This window comes from Ischnura elegans, chromosome 4 (genome assembly GCF_921293095.1).
Source record: "Ischnura elegans chromosome 4, ioIscEleg1.1, whole genome shotgun sequence".
Taxonomy (NCBI): domain Eukaryota; kingdom Metazoa; phylum Arthropoda; class Insecta; order Odonata; family Coenagrionidae; genus Ischnura; species Ischnura elegans.
The window spans coordinates 127,709,945-127,728,169 of record NC_060249.1 but is presented as its reverse complement, the minus strand read 5'-3'; positions in this window follow the sequence as shown (position 1 = coordinate 127,728,169).

Below are 18,225 nucleotides of genomic sequence, written 5' to 3'. Positions count from 1 at the left end.
AAATATGTCCTTGGATGTAAAATCCTATGTGTTATAGCAATTCGATACATTTTAATAAAAATTATATTCGATATATATCGAGCGTGAGACCACAAACAAAACAAATTTCCAATGGGCATTGTGAGGAATACAAAGATGTATCCATTCACCAAATTTCATTGGTCCAACGGAAACACAATTGAAGTTGTGCCAATTAACGTATTTGCTATAATAATCGAATCGACTTTTCGATCATACTGACATCTGTACTTTAAAATTCGCAATGTTTTTGGTTTAATTTCTGGTCTATGGGTATCTACTATATATTTCCTGGTCTACTATGTCCTTAGATGTAAAATCCTATATGCTATAGCAATTCGATATATTTTAAGAAAAAGTAGATTCGATATATATCGAGCGTGAGACTATATACAAAACATGTTTCCATTGCGCATTGTGAGGAATACCATGATGTACCAATTCACTAAATGTCATTGGTCCAACGTATACACTTATCATTTTATGCCAATTTGAGTATTTGCTATACAAATCGAATCGTACATTCGACTATACTGCCACCTGTATTGAAAAATTCGCATCCTATTGATAACCACTCCATTCTATGGCCATACCCTTATCCCTCCCTTCTCTACTATCCCCGCTTTCAAAATTTCGCCTATGTTCTTATATTGGTGACGTATATAGGGCGATGCGTGTATTTCTTACGGGGGCCTATTACAAAAAGATATAAATTCATATTGATATATCTTCGTTAGGAAACAATACTCATCTAAATAATTTATGTGTACGCATAATTCATTTCTTCCCTTACATATTTTTATAATTTTTATCCCCGTAACTATGTAAATAGGTCTGAAAAATGGCTCAATCGAATGCAACCTTTTATCGATCATAACTTCGACTGTAATCGCTCGATTCGCTTGCTTTAACTTTTGTCGAAGAAAAGACATTAACAGTGGTATTATATATGACTTTCACATTCATGCCTTGATTAAGAAAAAAGTTATTAGCGATTTAAGCGTAACCAAGGAGATTGGTATCGATATAACTCGCACATGATTCGATCGAGCGAAATGGTCATCATTGCAAAAGTTGACCATTTTGATAAAAGTATTACCCTAAAAATTTCATTCATGTAGCTGGAACGGTTGCTAAGATATTCAAGATTGCATGCTCCACAAAAAAATGGCGACAATGATTTTTCGCGTGCAGGACATTTTTCGGAATTTAATTATGAATTAACCAAGAGGGTTACGGCGAAAGTAAGCTCAAACGTGAGGGTTCGGAGAACCCTCTAACGGTTTTTCTTGGAGATTCCAAATTTTCATATGGCACATGTCTCAACGCCGAAATCCAAATTGAAAATTCGCCCATCACGACAATGTTAAATCGAAATCGTTTATTCCTCGGAATTGTTTCGACGTACGAAAATTCCAAGATAGCCAAAAAATTAACCAAACAATTATCTAACTTTTTGGCAAAGGAATTTGTCGTACGATTATTGGAAGTTGGTCAAAAAAATTCCCAAAGTTTTCCCATAAGAAAAGCATTGAGAGCATTCAAACAGTAATAAAAAATACTAAATATCAATTCGTCGCTATGGCAACCACACCAAAAAATCGACCAAAAAATCTAGTCCATGTCCATTGAATATAATGTTCCTCGGACGTTTAAAAGTACAAAATTAAAGCGAAAAAGTTGTAGTCCCATAAGGCTCCCATGTTAATTCAAGTCGATATATCTCGAAAACTAATCGACTTTTTCAACTTTTCAGATTTTTCCTCCCGATGAATTTTTTTTTACTTTTACGTCCAATATTCCATATACCCACACCTATCACAGTTTGGGCTACTAATTTGTGTCAATCACCCAATCAATGAATTACTTTCCAGCTTTAAATATGTAACGAGTCGATTGGGCGCTTGAATTCTTCAAGCGGGTAATTAGGAGGGTGGGAACATTGTTGTGTCACGTGTTGTCGAGCATTGTGTCCATAAGTGTTAAAAATATTCAAAAATTTCCCTGCCGGTTTTTGAAAGAGTAAGGCACTTAATTGTTTACTTTTAAAATTATTTGTTATTTTCAATATGATTTCATTTGACGGATACTTCATTATTTGAATAGGCTAAGTTTAGCACTGAGACATAATTGGAATAAGGTTTTTAAAATTTCAAGACAGTGATGATTTTGTGGTTATTTTTCAACTCTTACAGTCCAAAAGCGTTGTGATAAGCGAAACTTGAAAATGAAACGAAGATTCCTTAGATAAATATATAAAGATATACATACCACTCGCAAAACATATGTCCATAATGCAGTGTGTAAAATACTAAATTGTAACGATTCCCCAAATTTCTTTGGTACTAAAAAATAGTTATTCTCAAGATATTCCAATTTGAAAAAAATATTTTTGGCATATTTGCTATCTTTATCGTATCGAATTATCAAGTATACTGACACGTGTATTTAAAATTCGCAATCCTGTTCCAGTCTTCGATCATCAACCCTAAAATTCCTGGTCAACTATGTACGTGGATAGAAAATCCTGTATGTAATAACAATTCCATATATTTTAAGAAAAAGCAGATTCGATATATATCGAATGAGAAACTATACACAAAAAATATTTCAATTGGGCATTGTGAGGAATACCAAGATGTACCCATTTACCAAGTGTCATTGGTCCAACGTAAATACTAATCATGTTATGCCAATTCGCGTATTTGCTACAATTATCGAATGGATCTTTCGATAAAACTGCTATCTGCACTGTAATATCCGCAATGCCGTAGATTTTAATTCCAGTTAATAGAAATCTTCTCTATATTTCCTGGTCAACTATGTCCTTGGATGTAAAATCCTATATGTTATAGAAATTCGACATATTTTTAGAAAAAGTAGATTCGATATATATCGAACGTGAGACTAAACGCAAACAATATTTCAATTGGGCATTGTGAGGAATCCCAATATGTACCCATTCACAAAATGTCATTGGTGCAACGTATATACTAATCAAAATATGCTAATTTCAGCATTTGCTATAACTATCGAATCGATCTTTCGATTATACTGACATCTGCACTGTAAAAACCGCAACGATATTGATTTTATTTCCACGCTATGGTCATCTTCTATATAATTGCTGGTCAACAATGCCCGGGGGTGTAAAATCCTAAATGTTATAGCTATTCGATATAATTTGTGAAAAAGCAGATTCGATTTGTATCAAATGTGAGACTACATGCAAAACATATTTCCATTGGGCAATGTGAGGAATACCAAGATGTACCCATTCACCAATTTTCATTGGTCCAACGTATATACTAATCCAGTTATGCCAATTTGCGTATTTGCTACAATAATCGATTCGATCTTTCGATTATACTGACATCTGTAATGTAAAATCCGCAATGACATTTTTTTATATCCAGTCTATGGTCATCTACTATATAATTCCTGGTCAAGAATGCCCATGGGTGTAAAATCCTAAATGTCATAGCTATTCGATATAATTTGTGAAAAAGCAGATTCGATATGTATCGAATGTGAGACTACATGCAAAATATATTTCCATTGGGAAATGTGAGGAATACCAAGATGTACCCATTCACCAATTTTCATTGGTCCAACGTATATACTAATCCAGTTATGCCAATTTGCGTATTTGCTACAATAATCGATTCGATCTTTCGATTATACTGACATCTGTAATGTAAAATCCGCAATGACATTTTTTTAATATCCAGTCTATGGTCATCTACTATATAATTCCTGGTCAAGAATGCCCATGGGTGTAAAATCCTATATGTTATTGCTATTCGATATAAATTGTGAAAAAGCAGATTCGATATATATCGAATGTGAGACTACATGCAAAACATATTTTCATTGGACATTGTGAGGAATAAAAAGATGTACCCATTCAACATATTTCATTGGTCAAACGGAAACACTATTGAAGTTATGCCAATTAACGTATTTGCTAGAATAATCGATTCGATTCTTCGATCATACTGACATCTGTACTTTAAAATCCGCATTGCTTTTGGTTTAACTTACAGTCTATGGGTATCTACTATATAATTCCTGGTCAAATATGTCCTTGGATGTAAAATCCTATATGTTATAGCAATTCGATATATTTTAATAAAAATTATATTCGATATATATCGAGCGCGAGACTACATACAAAACAAATTTCCATTGGGCATGGTGAGGAATACAAAGATGTACCCATTCACCAAATTTCATTGGTCCAACGGAAACACAATTGAAGTTATGCCAATTAACGTATTTGCTATAATAATCGAATAGACTTTTCGATCATACTGACATCTGTACTTTGAAATTCGCAATGTTTTTGGTTTAATTTCTTGGATGTGGGTATCTACTATGTATTTCCTTGTCTACTATGTCCTTAGATGTAAAATCCTATATGCTATAGCAATTCGATATATTTTAAGAAAAAGTAGATTCGATATATATCGAGCGTGAGACTATATACAAAACATGTTTCCATTGCGCATTGTGAGGAATACCATGATGTACCAATTCACTAAATTTCATTGGTCCAACGTATACACTTATCATTTTATGCCAATTTCCGTATTTGCTATAAAAATCGAATCGTACATTCGACTATACTGCCACCTGTATTGAAAAATTCGCATCCTATTGATAACCCATCCATGCGATGGCCATTACCTTATCCCTCTCTTCTCTACTATCCCCGCTTTCAAAATTTCGCCTATGTTCTTATATTGGTGACGTATATAGGGCGATGCGTGTATTTCTTACGGGGACCTAATACAAAAAGATATAAATTCATATTGATATATCTTCGTTAGGAAACATTACTCATCTAAATAATTTATGTGTACGCATAATTCATTTCTTCCCTTACATATTTTTATAATTTTTATCCCCGTTACTATGTAAATAGGTCTGAAAAATGGCTCAATCGAATGCAACCTTTTATCGATCATAACTTCGACTGTAATCGCTCGATTCGCTTGATTTAACTTTTGTCGAAGAAAAGACATTAACAGTGGTATTATATATGACTTTCACATTCATGCCTTGATTTAGAAAAAAGTTATTAGCGTTTAAAGCGTAACCAAGGAGATTGGTATCGATATAACTCGCACATGAATCGATCGAGCGAAATGGTCATCATTGCAAAAGTTGACCATTGTGATAAAAGTATTACTCTGAAAATTTCATTTCTCTAGCTTAAACGGTTGCTAAGATATTCAAGATTGCATGCTCCACAAAAAAATGGCGACAATGATTTTTCGCGTGCAGGACATTTTTCGGAATTTAATTATGAATTAACCAAGAGGGTTACGGCGAAAGTAAGCTCAAACGTGAGGGTTCGGAGAACCCTCTAACGGTTTTTCTTGGAGATTCCAAATTTTCATATGGCACATGTCTCAAGGCTGAAATCCGAGTTTGAAAATTCGCCCATCACGACAATGTTAAATCGAAATCGTTTATTCCTCGGAATTGTTTCGACGTACGAAAATTTTAAGATAGCCAAAAAATTAACCAAAGAATTATCTAACTTTTTGGCAAAGGAATTTGTCGTGCGATTATTGCAAGTTGGTCAAAAAAATTCCTAAAGTTTTCCCATAAGAAAAGCATTGAGAGCATTCAAACAGTAATAAAAAATACTAAATATCAATTCGTCGCTATGGCAACCACACCAAAAAATCGACCAAAAAATCTAGTCCATGTCCATTGAATATCATGTTCCTCGGACGTTTAAAAGTACAAAATTAAAGCGAAAAAGTTGTAGTCCCATAAGGCTCCCATGTTAATCCAAGTCGATATATCTCGAAAACTAATCGACTTTTTCAACTTTTCAGATTTTTCCTCCCGATGAATTTTTTTTTACTTTTACGTCCAATATTCCATATACCCACAAATATCACAGTTTGGGCTACTAATTTGTGTCAATCACACAATCAATGAATTACTTTCCCACTTTAAATATGTAACGAGTCGATTGGGCGCTTGAATTCATCAAGCGGGTAATTAGGGGGGGGGGGTGGAAACATAGTTGTGTCACATATTTTCGAGTCATGTGCCCATAAGTGGTTTAATATTCAAAAATTTCCCCGCCGTTTTTTGAAAGGGTAGGAAACTAAATTTTTCACTGTTAGAAATATTTGTTATTTTCAATGTGATTTTATTTGACGGATAATTGATTCTTTGATCCATCAAGTTAACAATTGACACATAATCGGAATAAGGTTTTAAAAATTTCAAGAGAGTGTCGATTATGTGGTTATTTTTCAACTGTTAAAGTCCATAAGCATTGTGATAAGCCACTCTTGAAAATACAACGCAGATTCTTTAGATAAATATATAAAGATATTCCACTTGCAAAACGAATGTCCATATGGCAGTTTGTAAAATACTGAATTGTAACGATTCCTCTAATTTCTTTGGTTTAAAAAAATAGTTATTCTCAAGATATTCCAATTTGCAAAAAAGATTTGGCATATTTGCTATCATAATCGTATCGAATTATCAAGTATACTGACACGTGCATTGAAAATACGCAATCCGATTGATTTACCTTCCAATCTTTGATCATCAACACTAAAATTCCTGGTCGACTATGTGCGTGCATGCAAAATCCTATGTTATAACGATTCGATATATTTTAAGAAAAAGCATATTCGATATGCATCAATCGTGAGACTGCATGCAAAACATATTACCTTTGGGAATTGTGAGGAATACCAAGATGTACCAAGCACAAAATTTAATTGGTCCAACGGATACACTATTCAACTTGTGCCAATGTTATGTATTTGTTATAATAATCGAATCCATTCTTCGATTATACTGGCATTTGTATTGTTGAATCCGCAATGCTATTGATTTAACTTACAGTCTATGGCTATCTTCCACATAATTATATTGGTCAACTATGTCCTTGGATGTAAAATCCTATATGTTATAGCAATACGATATATTTTAAGAAAAAGTAGATTCGATTAATACCGAACGTGAGACTATACACAAAATATGTTTCATTTGGGCATTGTGAGGAATACCAAGATGTACCCATTTGCCAAATTTCATTTGTCCAACGTATAAACTAATCAAGTTTTGCAAATTTGCGTATTTGATAGAATAATCGAATCGATCTTGCGATTACACTGCCATCTGTACTGTAAAATCCGCAATGCTATTGGTTTAATTGTCAGTCTGTGTATCTACTATACAATACCTGGCCAACTATGCCCTTGGATGTAAAATCCTATATGTTATAGCGGTTCGATATATTTGAAGAAAAAGCATATTCGATATATATCGCACGTTAGACAACATACAAAGCATATTTCTGTTGGGCAGTGTGAGGATTACCAAGATGTGCACATTCGCCAAAGTTCATTGGTCCAACGGGTATACTTTTCAAGTTATACCAATTTGTGTATATGCTATAATAATCGAATCGATTTTTCGATCATACTGACATCTGTACGGTAAAGTCCGCAATCCCATTGGTTTAATTTTCAGTCTATGGGTATCTACTATTTAATACCTGGTCAACTATGCCTGTGGATGTAAAATCCTACATGTATTAGCAATTCGATATACTTTAAGAAAAAGTAGATTCGATATATATCGAATATGAGACTACGTACAAAACAAATTTTCATTGGGCATTGTGAGGAATACCAATATGTACCCATTCACCAAATTTCATTGATCCAACGGTAAATCTATTGAAGTTATGCCCATTTACGTATTTGCTATAATAATCGAATCGATTTTTCGATCATACTTACATCTGTACTGTAAAATCCGCAAGGATATTGGTTTAAAATCCAGTCAATGGGTATCTACTATTTAATCCCTAGTAAACTATGTCCTTGGATGTAAAATCCTACATGTTATAGCTATTCGATACATTTTAAGAAAAAGTAGATTCAATATATATCGAATGTGAGACTACGTACAAAACAAATTTTCATTGGGCATCGTGAGGAATACCAATATGTACCCAATCACCAAATTTCATTGATCCAACGGTAAATCTATTGAAGTTATGCCCATTTACGTATTTGCTATAATAATCGAATCGATTTTTCGATCATACTGACATCTGTACTGTAAAATCCGCAATGCTATTGGTTTAATTTTCAGTCTATGGGCATCTTCTATATAATACCTGGTCAACTATGCCCTTGGATTTAAAATCCTATATGTTATAGCAGTTCGATATATTTGAAGAAAAATCATATTCGATATATATCGCACGTTAGACTACATACAAAACATATTTCTGTTGTGCATCGTGAGGAATACCAAGAATTACCTGTTTACCAAGTTTCATTGGTCCAACGTACACACTTATCAAGTTATGCCAATTTGCGTATTTGCTATACTAATCGAATCGTACTTTAGACACTGCTGACATCTGTACTGTAAAATCCGCAATCCTATTGATATCCCTTCTAAGGTCACTCCGTTATCCCTGCCTTCTCTAATATCCCCGCTTTCAAAATTAAGCCTATGTTCTTATATTGGTGACGTAATTGGACGGGATGCGTGTATTTCTTACGGGGGCCTAATACAAAACGGTATAAATTCATATCGATGTATCTTCATTAGGAAACATAATTCATCTAAATAATTTATGTGTGCGCATAATTCATTCTTTTCCTTACATATTGTTAAAATTTTTATCCCCGTAACTATGTAAATAAGCCCAAAAAAAGGCTCAATCGAATACAACCTTGTATCGATCATAACTTCGAGTGTAATCAATCGATCCGCTTGATTTAACTTTTGTCGGATGAGTGACATTATCAGTTGTATTGTGTAATACTTTCATGTTCAAAATTTGATCAACAAAAAAGTTATTAGCGATTAAAGCGTATCCAAGGAGATTCGTATCGATATAACTCGCACATGAATCGATCGAGCGGAATGGTCATCATTGCAAAAGTTGACCATTTTAATAATATTATTACTCTGAAAATTTCATTCCTCTAGCTTAAACGGTTGCTAAGATATTCAAGATTGCATGCTCCACAAAAAAATGGCGACAATGATTTTTCGCTTGCAGGACATTTTTCGGAATTTAATTATTAATTAACCAAGAGGGATACGGCGAAAGTAAGCTCAAACGTGAGGGTTCGGAGAACCCTCTAACGGGTTTTCTTAAAGATTCCAAATTTTCATATGGCACATGTCTCAACGCCGAAATCCAAGATTGAAAATTCGACCACCTCTACAATGGAAAATCGAAATCGTTTATTCCTCGGAATTGTTTCGACATATGAAAATTCCGAGATAGCCAAAAAATCAACCAAAAAATCTAGTATCTTGCGTTTCAAGGAATTTGTCCTGTGATGATTGCAAGTTGGTCAAAAAAATTCTTTACGTAGTGCCATAAGAAAAGCATGGGGCACTTTCAAAAAATCATAAAAAATATTAAATATCAATTTATCGCAATGACAACCACACCAAAAAATCAACCAAAAAATCTAGTTTATGTCAAGGGAATCTCATGTTCCTCACATATTTAGAAATACATAATAAAAGTGAAAAAGATTTAGTCCCATAAGCCTCCCATGTTAATTCAAGTCGATATATCTCGAAAAGTTATCGACTTTTTTAAGATTTCAGATTTTTCCTCCCGATGAATTTTTTTTTACTTTTACGTCCAATATTCCATATACCCACACATATCACCAGTTTGGCTACTAATTTGTATCAATCACCCAATCAGTGAATCAAATCGCAGCTATTATAGGGACGTTAAACGAGTCGATTGGGCGCTTGAATTCATCAAGCGGGTATTTAGGGGGGTGGGAACATAGTTGTGTTACATGTTTCCGAGTCATATGCCCATAAGTGGTTCAAAAAGCGAAAGAAACACCCCAAATATCGTTTGAATGAGTGAAATATGCGGACAATACGCTCATTCACTGTCAACAATACTTAAGACCTTCTTAATAACCACGGTGATCAATGCTTCGGGAAACCATTTTGATATGAATGAATTGCGCAATGTAGAAAAATATATAGTGTACGATAGATGAACTTATGAAATGTAGCCGATTTTTCTTATTTTAGCCCTTAACCTAGGATTATATCACCTTTATTTTTGATTTTTAGCGTTTGAATACAGCAGACTTAATGAAATTAAATACATCATTATTAGAAAATAAATGAACAGTGACTAATGAAATGATTATTCGAATAAATATGTCTCGAATAATGAAGTAATGTTCGGATTTCTCTGACGATGTATGTCTCTCAATGCTGTCATTTTTCTAGATCTAAGGAGGGTTTATAACAACAAAACGCATTGATTACAATAAATATATAAATACGGTTATGAAACTTAAATTGGAGAAAGAACCGAAGAATGTTCAACTGTCTCCGTTGATGTTATATTTGGTAAGTAATAGCAGTTCGATATATTTTACAAAAGGTATATTCGATAGGTGTCGAATGGGAGCATAACAAACGAATATATTTCATTGGTGCAGCATGAACAATGCTTTAATAAACATATTCATAAAATTTCTTTTGTCTAACATCAGTAGTAAAAAAGATACGCAAATTAGCATATTTGCTACCATATTCATAACGAATTGTCAAGTATACTCACACGTGAAAATATAAATTCGCAATCCTATTGATTTATCTTCCCATTAGGTCATCTACCCTATATTTCATGGTCAAATAATTCCGCGGATGCAAAATCCTGCATGTTATAGCAATTCGATATATTTTAAGAAAAGGATGAATCGATAATTATCTAATGAGACACTACATGCAAAACATATTTCCGTTGGGCTTTGTGAAGAATACCAGGATGTACGCATTCACCAAATTTCATTGGTCCAAAGAATATACGAATCAAGTTATGCCATTTTCCGTATTTTCTATAATAATCGATTCGATCATTCGATTATACTGCATCTGTAATGTAAAATTCGCAATGCGTTTGATTTTAATTCCGGTCAATGGCCATTCACCATATTATTCCTGGTCAACTTTGCCCATTGATGTAAATTCCGATGTGTTATAACAATTCCATATATTTTAAGAAAAAGTATATTCGATATATATCGAATGAGAGACTACATACAAAAAATCTTCCCATTGGGCATTGTGAGGAATACCAATGTGTACCCATTCACCAAATTTCATTGGTCCAACGCATATACTATTTAAATTATGCCAATTTGCATATTTGCTACAATAATCATTTCGATATTTCGATTAAAATGCCATCTGCACTGTAAAATCCGCAACGCTGTATATTATAATTCCAGTTAATAGTCATCTACTCTATAATTCCTGGTCAACAATGTCTGTGGATGTAAATTCCTAAATTTTAACGCAAATCGTTATAATTTGGATAATGAAGATTCGATATATATCGCATGTGAGACCATATACAAAACATATTTCTATTGGGCATTGTGAGAAATATCATGATATACCCATTCCCAAAATTTCTTTGGTCCAACTTATAAAGCAATCAAGTTATGCCAATTTGCGTATTTGCTATAATTATCGTATCGATCTTTCGATTATACTGACATCTGTACTTTAAAATCCGCAATACTATTGGTTTAACTTCCAGTGTATGGGTAACTTCTTTAAAATTCCTGGTCAACTATGTCCCTACATGTAAAATCCTATAGGTTATAGCATTCGATATCTTTTAAGAAAAAGTAGATTCGATATATATCGAACGTTAGACTACATACAAAACATATTTCCATTGGGCATTGTGAGAAATACCAGGATTTACCCATTCACGAAATTTCATTGGTCCAGCGGATATAGTATTGAAGTTATGCCAATTTACGTATTTGCTATAATAATCGAATCGATTTTTCGATCCTACTGACATCTGTATTGTAAAACTCGAAATGCTATTGGTTTAACTTTCTGTCTATGGGTATCTACTATATAAAACCTGGTCAACTATGCCCTTGGATGTAATATCCTATTTGTTATAGCAGTTCGATATATTTGAGGAAAAAGCATATTCGATATATATCGCACGTTAGACAACATACAAAACATATTTATGTTGGGCATTGTGAAGAATACCAAGATGTGCACATTTGCCAAATTTCATTGGTCCAACGGGTATACTTTTCAAGTTATACCAATTTGTGTATTTGCTATAATAATCGAATCGATTTTTCGATCATACTGACATCTGTACTGTAAAATCCGCAAGGCTATTGGTTTAAAATCCAGTCAATGGGTATCTACTATTTAATCCCTAGTAAACTATGTCCTTGGATGTAAAATCCTATATGTTATAGCAATTCGATACATTTTAAGAAAAAGTAGATTCGATATATATCGAATGTGAGACTACGTAAAAAACAAATTTTCATTGGGCATCGTGAGGAATACCAATATGTACCCAATCACCAAATTTCATTGATCCAACGGTAAATCTATTGAAGTTATGCCCATTTACGTATTTGCTATAATAATCGAATCGATTTTTCGATCATACTGACATCTGTACTGTAAAATCCGCAAGGCTATTGGTTTAAAATCCAGTCAATGGGTATCTACTATTTAATCCCTAGTAAACTATGTCCTTGGATGTAAAATCCTACATGTTATAGCAATTCGATACATTTTAAGAAAAAGTAGATTCGATATATATCGAATGTGAGACTACGTAAAAAACAAATTTTCATTGGACATCGTGGGGAATACCAATATGTACCCAATCACCAATTTTCATTGATCCAACGGTAAATCTATGGAAGGTATGCCCATTTACGTATTTGCTATAATAATCGAATCGATTTTTCGATCATACTGACATCTGTACTGTAAAATCCGCAATGCTATTGGTTTTAAATCCAGTGTATGGGTATCTACTATTTAATCCCTAGTAAACTATGTCCTTGGATGTTAAATCCTACATGTTATAGCAATTCGATATATTTGAAGAAAAAGTAGATTCGATATATATCGAACGTGAGACTGAATACAAAACATACTACCATAGAGTATTGTGAGGAATACCAAGATGTACCTGTTTACCAAGTTTCATTGGTCCAACGTACACACTTATCAAGTTATGCCAATTTGCGTATTTGCTATACTAATCGAATCGTACTTTAGACACTGCTGACATCTGTACTGTAAAATCCGCAATCCTATTGATATCCCTTCTATGGTTACTCCCTTATCCCATCCTTCTCTAATATCCCCGCTTTCAAAATTTAGCCTATGTTCTTATATTGGTGACGTAATTGGACGGGATGCGTGTATTTCTTACGGGGGCCTAATACAAAAAGGTATAAATTCATATCGATGTATCTTCATTACGAAACATAATTCATGTAAATAATTTATGTGTGCGCATAATTCATTTTTTTCCCTACATATTGTTAAAATTTTTATTTCCGTAACTATGTAAATAAGCCCAAAAAATGGCTCAATCGAATACAACCTTGTATCGATCATAACTTCGAGTCTAATCAATCGATTCGCCTGATTTAACTTTTTTCGGATGAATGACATTTTCAGTCGTATTTTGTATGACATTCATGTTCAAAACTTGATTAATAAAAAAGTTATTAGCGATTAAAGCGTATCCAAGGAGATTCGTATCGATATAACTCGCACGTGAATCGATCGAGCGGAATGGTCATCATTGCAAAAGTTGACCATTTTAATAATATTATTACTCTGAAAATTTCATTCCTCTAGCTTAAACGGTTGCTAAGATATTCAAGATTGCATGCTCCACAAAAAAATGGCGACAATGATTTTTCGCTTGCAGGACATTTTTCGGAATTTAATTATGAATAACCCAAGAGGGTTACGGCGAAAGTAAGCTCAAACGTGAGAGATCGGAGATCCCTCTAACGGTTTTTCTTAAAGATTCCAAATTTTCATATGGCACATGTCTCAACGCCGAAATCCAAGATTGAAAATTCGACCACCTCTACAATGGAAAGTCGAAATCGTTTATTCCTCGGAATTGTTTCGACATATGAAAATTCCGAGATAGCCAAAAAATCAACCAAAAAATCTAGTATCTTGCGTTTCAAGGAATTTGTCCTGTGATGATTGCAAGTTGGTCAAAAAAAATCCTAACGTAGTGCCATAAGAAAAGCATGGGGCACTTTCAAAAAATCATAAAAAATACTAAATATCAATTCATCTTAATGACAACCATACCAAAAAATCAACCAAAAAATCTAGTTTACTTCAAGGGAATGTCATGTTCCTCACATATTTAGAAATATATTTTAGAAGTGAAAAAGTTTTAGTCCCATAAGGCTCCCATGTTAATTCAAGTCGATATATCTCGAAAAGTTATCGACTTTTTTAAGATTTCAGATTTTTCCTCCCGATGAATATTTTTTTACTTTTACGTCCAATATTCCATATACCCACACATATCACAGTTTGGGCTACTAATTTGTATCAATCACACAATCAGTGAATTAGTTTGCAGCTATTATAGGGACGTTAATGATTTATAATAATTTGTACTGTTACCAAGGAGGGCTGTTGTTTTGTTTTCAGGTATCCAAGAACGAAACTGTGATTGTTAAGGGCCTTTCTTAATGGCCATTAATAAATTAATTAGATAAACGTGGACGTCTTCTGACTTCTAACCGTCTCCGCATGCATAGGCCATCTAATCAGCCAGTCGAATCTATTTTTCTCTCAGAAGAAATCTTTCCGTTATCTTCCGAGGTGGATGTTGAGGAGATAATCCGATATCAGGTATTGCCGTTTCGTTGAGTCACATAAACGACAATTTAAAGGAGCTTTTAAGAACTATGTCGCTTTAGATAATATTTAGACACCCACGAGCCCCACGTAACGGTGAAAACTAGGAAGGTTGGTATTCAAAGAAAACTGCCTTCTTTGACTGTACGATGCAAAGATTGTGTCTTAGTGTCGGCGTCAAAATTATGTGCAGCATATGCCTTTAGAAACAGCCTATTGACTAAGTTTTTTATGTAGCCAGGTGGGTAAGGGATGAGTATCGACCGATAGTCTCAGGTTCGTTTCTCGGAGTCTACATTTTTTTTCACAATTTGTTTCTACTATTCATTTCACAGAAGCCTGCTATTCAACATCATTTTCATGATTTTCACATAAAATTTTGTTTTTCCGCGTTGAAATATTTTGTTAGCAATACGGAAGAGTCCGCTGTTTTCTTAAGTCAGTGCACGGGAGAGAACCAACCTCCTAGCATCACAAAATCCAACGAAATTGTAACATGACGTTATATTACTTGCCGTGAAATCGCCGAAGACGTTTAATATTTTGTGCGTTCTGTATGTCCCATCACGAGATTAAATTGTTAATCGTAAGAAAATATACCCCTGCGTATCGGCCTACTTACGAGAGAAAGTAAAAGTTCTGGCGGTGGATTTTTTAATATACCATGAGCTGCACATTTATTCATGTAGTATTAAACATTTGACATAATCATCACCGGTCAACAATCCTAGGATTGTTTTGACGCAGCTATACACTCAATTGTTTTATCAGCTAATCTTTTCATACCTACATACGTATTCCTTCTCTTTCACATCCTTCTAACCTTTTTCCTTCTTGCCATCTACTTTTCCCATGGCAATTGTTCAGGGATGCCGACTTACAAAAAACTTTGGGGGGGCCCAAACCGGGGATCTTGCCCCGGAAATTTTATGAGTAGTCAGTTTTACGTTTTTAAGCGTTTAAGAAAAGATATATGATCAGCATTGGAAACCCTGATAACTCGAATCTCGGTATCTGGACACTCCGGGGAAAATCGACAAGACTGACACTTTTTTCCTCACACCCATAACGAATTTTTGAGGGGGCTCGGGCCCCCTAAAGGCCCCATGGAGTCGGCGCCACTGCAATTGTCTTCATCAGGCCATCATGTCTCAAGATTTATCCTACAAGGGTGTTCCGTCTTCTTGTTAAGGCTTTCATGAGACTTATCTTCCCTCCTAATCTTCTTAGGACTTCCTCGAAACTAACTCTGTCGATCCATTTGATTTTCATCATTCTTCTGTAGCACCACATTTCAAAGGCCGCTGTCATTGCTTTCTCCGCTGCTGTCATTGTCCATGCCTCACTTCCGTATCGGAGCATACTCCAAGTGTATGTCCTCATAAATTGTTTCTTTACTTCCATATTTAAGTTTCCCGCTGTAAGCAGGTCTCTCTTTTGGTGGAATGCTCTCTTCGCCTGGGCTATTCTGCTGATAATTCCTTTCTTACTTCTCCCGTCACTAGTTATCTTGCTTCCCAAATAACCGAATTCGTCCACCTCCTCTATCAGTTTTTGCTTCCCTATTTTAGTGTTAGTCTTGACTTCTTCTCGTCTACAAACCTCGTGGTAATTCTCCTGGAATGCTGTAGCGATAAAAATATTACGGGAGATGTGAATGTTATTCAAATTTCCCACCTAAAGATTCCATAGAAAATAATAGAAGTCCATTTCCGTACTGCTGTGAAAGTGCAGCCGCTCAAATTCGTTGCGATATTTTTCAATTCGACTGTACACAATACCCCGCATGCTGAATCAATAGGATATTTCTTCGTTTTAACTTTTGCGTCGCGTCTATTTTTGGGTGAACGCAACGTTTCCGGACAGATGCTGGTGGCTTTCTCAAAGGAGAGCTCACCCAAAAATCTGACCTGGAAATATTGTGTGGCTCTAACATTATGTTCTCTGTGTCGCTTCTAAAGATATCCATTCTCAATTGTTCAAGCAATCTAAGCCTAGCGCCCAGCCTCCGAGTCTCCAGCGGCTCCCAGCCCAATTAGCTTGACATCTGAATAACGCTGTCTGTACGCCCGTACAGTTTTTTGATGAACTGCGCAGCCTTCCTTTGTATTGTATTCAGTTCGCGGATTAATTATTTCTACACCGTATCCCATGTGATATCGCTGCATATTCTAGGTGCGGTCGGGCAAGTGCGAAATAGCACCTTTCTTTTATTTTCTCATCCCAAAAATCTTTCAGTTTATTTCACTGCTATTTAGTTGAACCAGTTGAAGAGTGTCCTCAAATTTACAGCACCATCTTGCATACACTGGTGTTGCTTTACTGAAAACCAGACGGGAGTGTGTACTTATTTAACGAAAGTTATTGTATTTATTACGTTTACTAAGTATTAAACTATTAAAATTTTTGGTGGTCACGCAAAGCCGTTGGCCATTGTAGGTAAGCTAGCGGGAATAGGCCACTTTTCTCTTGGTTTTTTCAGAGCCAAATTTTAGAATCAAATTCCTTCAGACACAGCATTGCAAACTTACACTAAAGATACTGATGATCGGTGTTAAGTGTATTTCATTCAATATCGGGAGACAATGTTGGTTGTTGATGATAAAGGCTTAAGAGGACGTGGGACATAAATTTTTCTCCTCCCTCGAGGCCGTCTGAGTTTGGAGATAGTTCTCTTGTCGGCCGGTAGAGTCGTCTCAGACAATCCATCCTTGCGTCGGCGTTTTTGACTAGGGTTTATTATCTTCCGTGTGTTCCTCTTTGAGGGAATGAGGCGGGCGAGGCTTCTGCAAGCTCTCGCTCCTCCTCCTCTCTCGCTTCTCCCGTGGCCGTCGCCAACGGGAATTCACTCGCACTCTTGGGTGTGTGTGCACCCTGACAGTAGCGATACTCGAGGATCAGTTACCCTTTCTCATTAGAGCCCTTTTACTTTCAGCATGGGTGTCACTTTGAGTTTTTTTATCCGTATTCATGGAAAGCTGAGAGCGTATGGACGCAGAATTTTGCAATGCGCTTCCTCGGAAATCACGGAGGAAATAAATCCACATTCGCTGGAAGGTGTCCCCGCCTTATCGTAACCGGGGGTCCTCATCCCCACCCGCACATGTTTTGGTCCCTCGGGCCAGATCGCACACATGCTGTGCATCTGACATACTAGATACCTAAATAAAACCGCGGAAAAGAGACTTGGGAACGAAAAATATCATTTTTGTAGCATAAAAATAACATTCTATTTTCCTGTTGAATTTGTATTTTAATAGTACTTAATTATTCAGACGTTATGAATCCGAAAAGCTTTCGTAGTGGAGTTGCATCAGCTGTAGTGATTGAAAAAACCTTGGCGACAAGGTAAATATTGCAGCAAAATCAATAATATACCAATGAGGATTACAAAATAATGTTGGCTTGATTATAAGATACACCTTCAATTTCTGTTTATATCGGATGTGC